The sequence below is a fragment of the Hylobates moloch genome, unplaced genomic scaffold (genome assembly GCF_009828535.3).
Source record: "Hylobates moloch isolate HMO894 unplaced genomic scaffold, HMol_V3 SCAFFOLD_12, whole genome shotgun sequence".
Classification (NCBI taxonomy): Eukaryota; Metazoa; Chordata; class Mammalia; order Primates; family Hylobatidae; genus Hylobates; species Hylobates moloch.
Window position 1 is genome coordinate 103,783,203 of NW_026652287.1, and position 5,905 is coordinate 103,789,107.

Below are 5,905 nucleotides of genomic sequence, written 5' to 3' on the forward strand. Positions count from 1 at the left end.
GCAATATATCCATCTGACAAAGGTCTAATATCCAGCATCTACAAGGAACTTAAACAAATTTACAAGAAAAAAAAAACAACGCCATTAAAAAATGGGCAAAGGACATGGACAGACACTTTTCAAAAGAAGACATTTATGTGGGCAATGAACATTTTTAAAAAAAAAGCTTAACACCACTGATCATTAGAGAAATGCACATGAAAACCACAATGAGATACCATCTCACACTAGTCAGAATGGCTATTATTTAAAGGTCAAAAAACAACAGATGATAGCAAGGTTGTGAAGAAAAATGAACGCTTTTATACTTTTGGTTGGAGTAGAAATTAGTTCTACCGTTGTCGAAGACAGTGTGGTGATTCCTCAAAGACCTAGGGGAAGAAATACCATTTGACCCAGTAATCTCATTACTGGGTATATACCCAGAGGAATGTAAATCATTCTATTATAAAGATACATGTGCATGTTCATTGCAAAATAGCAAAAACATGGAATCAACCTAAATGCCCATCAATGACAGACTTGATAAAGGAAATATGGTACATATACACCAAGGAATACCATGCAGCCATAAAAAGGAACAAGATCATGTCTTTTGCAGGGACCTGGATGGAACCAGAAACCATTATCCTCAGCAAATTAATGCAGGAACAGAAAAGCAAATACCACGTGTTCTCACTTATAAGTGGGAGCTGAATGATGAGAACACATGGACACATGGAGGGGAACAATACACGCTGGGGCCTGTTGCAGGGTGCAGAGTGAGAGGGGGAGCATCGGGAAGAATAGCTAATGCATGCTGGGCTTAATACCTAGGGGATGGAATGATCTGTGCAGCAAACCACTATGGCACACATTTACCTATGTAACAAACCTACACATCCTGCGCATGTACCCCTGACCTTAAAATAAAAGTTGGAAATAAAAAAAACCCTAAACATATACCTACTATCTGATCCAGTGATTTCATTTTTAAGTATTTACCCAAGAGAAATAAAAACATATGGCCACATATGCAGAAAAAATACTTGTACATGAATGTTCTTAGCAGCTATATTCATAATAGCCAAAAATCTGGAAACAGCCCAGGTGTCAATCAATAGTAGAATAAATAACCAAAGTATGCTAGGTTCATGTGATGGAATACTACTCAGCAAAAAAGGAACAAACTGCCTATACATGCAATAAAATGGATGAATATAGAAAAACATGCTGAGTGAAAGAAGAGTTACACAAAGAATGCATGCTGTGTCATTCCATTCATGCTAATTCTACAACAAGCAAAACTAATGTGCAGTGAAAATAAATTGGTGGTTGCCTCTACGGAGACAGAGTTGGAGACTGATTGATGAGGAGCAAGAGGGAATTTTGGGATTGTTTTGTATAACAATATTGTTTTGTATATTAATAGAGATTTGAGTTACACAGGTGTACATATTTTCCAAAACTCATTGAATAATATCCTTAAGATTTGTATGTTTTGATGTATGTAAATTTGACCTCACAATAGAAAAAAAGAAACCTTAAAAAAATGAAAGAACTAAGTACATATAAATGGGAAAAATGCTTGTAGACAAACTTTTCATGTAATTTAAAATCTTATAATTATCTTGAATAATAAATACTCATTAGATGTTGGGTGTTTTCCAATTGCAAATGGGTTATATGAAAAAAACATGTTTCTAAAAATTATAGAATGGTTTCAGCTATAAAATGCTAACATCTGATAAACAGTTCAAGATTTATTGCTTCCTGAGTTTTCACTAAAATTTAAGGTTACTAAAAGTAAGAATTGCAATAATATATAACTCTGTAACTTGTATTCTTATTGAGAAAACAATAACTTTATGTAGTTTAGAGGTTATTTAAAAGTTATTTATTTAAAAAGGTAGAAAGGAACCAGTAAGTGAGAGAAAGAGAGAGAGAGATAAAAGATTTTTAGATATAAAGATGTATTTTCGGTAAGAAAAGAATTTTATATAAGAAAAGGATTTCATGTGGTAAAGTTTTGTCCTAAAATAAAATGACCAATTATTTTAAAAGAGGTATTATAGAACAAATCAAAAGGTCCAAGCATGTCATAGATGATCTGTGTAAGTCATGATCAAGTCTGTGGAAGAAAATTTATAAAAGGAATTTTGTATATGATTAAGTTGGCTATAATTAGTAAGAAATTTTCATAATAGTCTGTCTGAGATTGGTCCCCTATGTTAAAACAAGGTTTCTTGATGGTATTACTTTTTTTTTTTTTTTTGAGACAGAGTCTTGCTCAGTCACCCAGGCTAGAGTGCAGTGGCGCGATCTCGGTTCACTGCAACCTCCGCCTCCCGGGTTCAAGCAATTCTCTGCCTCAGCCTCCCGAGTAGCTGGGATTACAGGTGCCCACCATCATGCCCAGCTAATTTTTTTGTGTTTTTAGTAGAGACAGGGCATTCACCATGTTGGCCAGGCTGGTCTTGAACTCCTGACCTCGTGATCCACCTGCCTTGCTCTCCCAAAGTGCTGGGATTACAGGTGTGAGCCTCCTCTCCCGGCCTCTTTATGGTATTAATTTACTATTAATGAGATTGTAAGAGGTTTTGATTTTTAATTCTATAACCTTCAACCTATAGCTCCCTTATCCTCAGCGGCCTCTGCAAACAACACACTCCCTCCTTACCAATCACCTTCAGACTCCGCTCAGGGACTCAGTCCAGCCACTACCTGGAGCGGGACATTTACCAGCTTTACTCTATGATGCCCCTTCCAGCAGGTCCCCAGTGGGGAAAGAGAGATGTTTGCTGTACATTTTCCCTTCACAACTTCAGAGCTTTATAACAGAAGGTCTCATTCTAAAGGACTACAGGAAGATCCTGAGGGATTTCAAAACCTCATTCAGAATAGTTTCAGATCCATGACCTCAACTGGGCAGATGTCCAGTCCCTTTTAATATTCTCCTCAGTGAAACAGAAAAATACCTCTGCTCTCAAAAGGGCAAGGGAGGAAGTGGACCAATCTCATAGAGAAGAGATAAACAATCCTATTTTAGCTCTCAGAGCACAGTGGACATCAGATATAAACTCCAAAAAGTAAAATTAGAGCTCAATGCTCTCATCTCAAGACTAGTAGACCTGGCCAATAAGGTGTCCAACAACCGGGATAGCGATGAAGAACATAAAGAAGACAGGACAAATGGCAAGCCCACCTACTGGCTGTTGCCCTCAAGTGCCAGCTGGATAACTCACAGGATACCTATCCATAAAGTACCACAGCTGAAGTGAGTGATCCCTGGTCCCCTAACTAACAGAAAGGATCCTAAAGACCTAAGGGACTAGGACCAAACCAACAAGCCCTCTATAAGGGGAAGGATCACTGGAAAAGGGACTGTCTCCTTCATGTCTGAAGGGAGGGGAAAGAGGGTAGGTCCCACCAGGTGCCTCACAGAGGCAGATGGTCCAAGTAGAAAAAATGACAGGTCCTGGGGACTCCTCAATTGTCCCTCTGGGTGTCCATCCCCCAGGAGCCCAGGCTGACACTGGGCATGAGGAACAAGCCTGTTGACTTCTTGGTCAACACAGGGGGCCACCTACTTGGTTTTGAATACTCCCAAGGATAAAGTTACCCACCAAAATTGACTATGGAAATGTGAGGGAAGGCAAAAGATAGCCCCTTTATTGAGCTATTGTGCTAGAATTCTCTGCTTGCAAGTAACATAAATTCATTCAGGTTAATTTAAGGGGGAAACCGGATCTTACTGGAATAATATTGTGTAGCTTAAAATAGTGAGTAAAGAGTTAACAATCAGTCCTTCTAGTAGGACAGCAATCAGAGAAGACTCGTTAATCTCATTAGGGGGAAATAATAGATTGTCTTTTCTCAGTGTGGCCATAAGAATGACTGGGCTTTGAACACCTTCGATCCATGTATTGCTCTGCTGAAGATTCAAATTCTTGGGTGAGGAAGTCTGACTGGTCTACCCCAAACCACATAATTATTCCTTTGCTGGCATGAAGGAGGGGCAGAGATGGTGATCAGAAGAAATGGGGTCAGGATAGTTCACCAAAACCATGCAGTGTGCTGTTATTTAACGGACGCTGGCACACAGAAGAGCTATCCTGGACAATTCACCCTTTGGCTTTGTGGAAGAAACCATGCAATTATCCTGGGGAACCTTCTTGAACTACTTTGGTTTGAGAGTAGTCTCCCCAGATTTTTTCTGTACTCCTTGCTGCTGCATATGGTATATAAGTGGTAAGAGGCATGCAGTAAGTCAGCGGACATTCCTGAGAGGCTGGTGGGCAGGAAAAGAAAAGTCTAAGCCCAGAATGAATCTCTATTCCATGAGGCTACAAAACTGCCCTCTCTGTGGTTAAAAGGGCTTGGTATGATCAATCAATCTGCTGTCTGGCTGGTGGGGAGATATAGTACCAGTCCTGGCTTCTTTATCACTCCTGCATTTCTAGGGAAGGAATGACTTAAACTTGATCACTGGCTAGCCTGCAGACAGCATATGTTCATTGCTCTTCACCCTGTAATGTTCTGATCCCCAACAATTAGTGTTTAGATTCAACATCCACTAATCCTTGAGAGGTTTGTCAAAAAATGGATTAACCATGTAAAAGAAACCCAAGGGCAGGCAGTTCAGCCAGACTCCACAAGGCACTGGGGTGGGTGAGGCACCAGGCACCAGGACTCCCTCTGGCTTTATGGCCTATTTCCTTCTAGGAGTATACCCAGCCCCAACCCATATGACCACCTAGGTAGCCCTCACTCTCTTTTGAGTCTGACTGGACACAGGGAACCTATGGGTATCAATCAACTGACACCAGGGAGAGGTCAAGTCTAACAGAATAAGCATAGCAGTAGGGAAGTTAGTTACCTCTTCAACTGGGTTGTGGGGTGGAGGAAGGAATTGCCCGTGTATAACGATTGGTCAAACAACCCCTAATGACACCCACTTCATTCCCTTCCTTTATAGTCTTTTGTAACACATTATTTAGGAAATCCATCCTTAAAAATCCCGACCCTCCCACCCTGACCTATGCTGATGCTCCTTGTCACAGAATGACCATGGAAGCTGTGACCAAAATAGTCAGATGCCACAAGAGATAAAGTTCTAAGAACACGAAAGAATGGAGGACTCTGTCAAATCCTAGTTAGAATTAGTGGCAAGTACACTTTTATATCTTAAGAACAAAATCCAATCATGTGACATGAAGGATATTAGACGGGCATGAAGTACACAATCATCTCCTCCTCCGACTTATGGAATCAGGGACACAGCAGCCGCAAATTGGGTATGGTGCTACCCACTGCGGTTGCCAACAGGGTTCCAGTTAGCAAGCTGGTTGAAAAGCTCTGATCATTATGGAATCACAGGCATGTTTAAAAATTACTCTCAGGGATGACAACCTGCTGAATTGCATGGGATGTTTCTGGTGGGGAAGTCAGGTTAAAGTATGGTTAATGAACTTCGAAAAACAGTACAGAGATGACTCACTCAGGATAATTACCTTTTAACCTCAGGCAAGGGTCAGGAATAAGCACCTGAGATTCTATAACATAGTAACGCTTTTATGTTAAGGATTTATTATTGTCTGTGATTTTTTATGTTTGAGACAATCTCACATTTCCAATTAAAAATGCCCACTCAAGTAACTAAGATGTACTTGTGGTCATTATCAACTTTAAAAAAATTGTTGGAACACGTGTTTTAGTTTCATAAGGGCAGTTACAAATGTGAAATCAAACAGTATTTAAAAATCCCTTAGAAGTAATTGTTGAAATAGATAATACTTAAAAATAGAGTAAGATTTGCAAACCAAACTTTTTAGGCTTAAGGAGGGACTAAGCTTTTGGATTTATAACTCTAACAAAATAACATATTTAACAACCCCCAAAACAAAACAGACAAAAGAGACTGAGA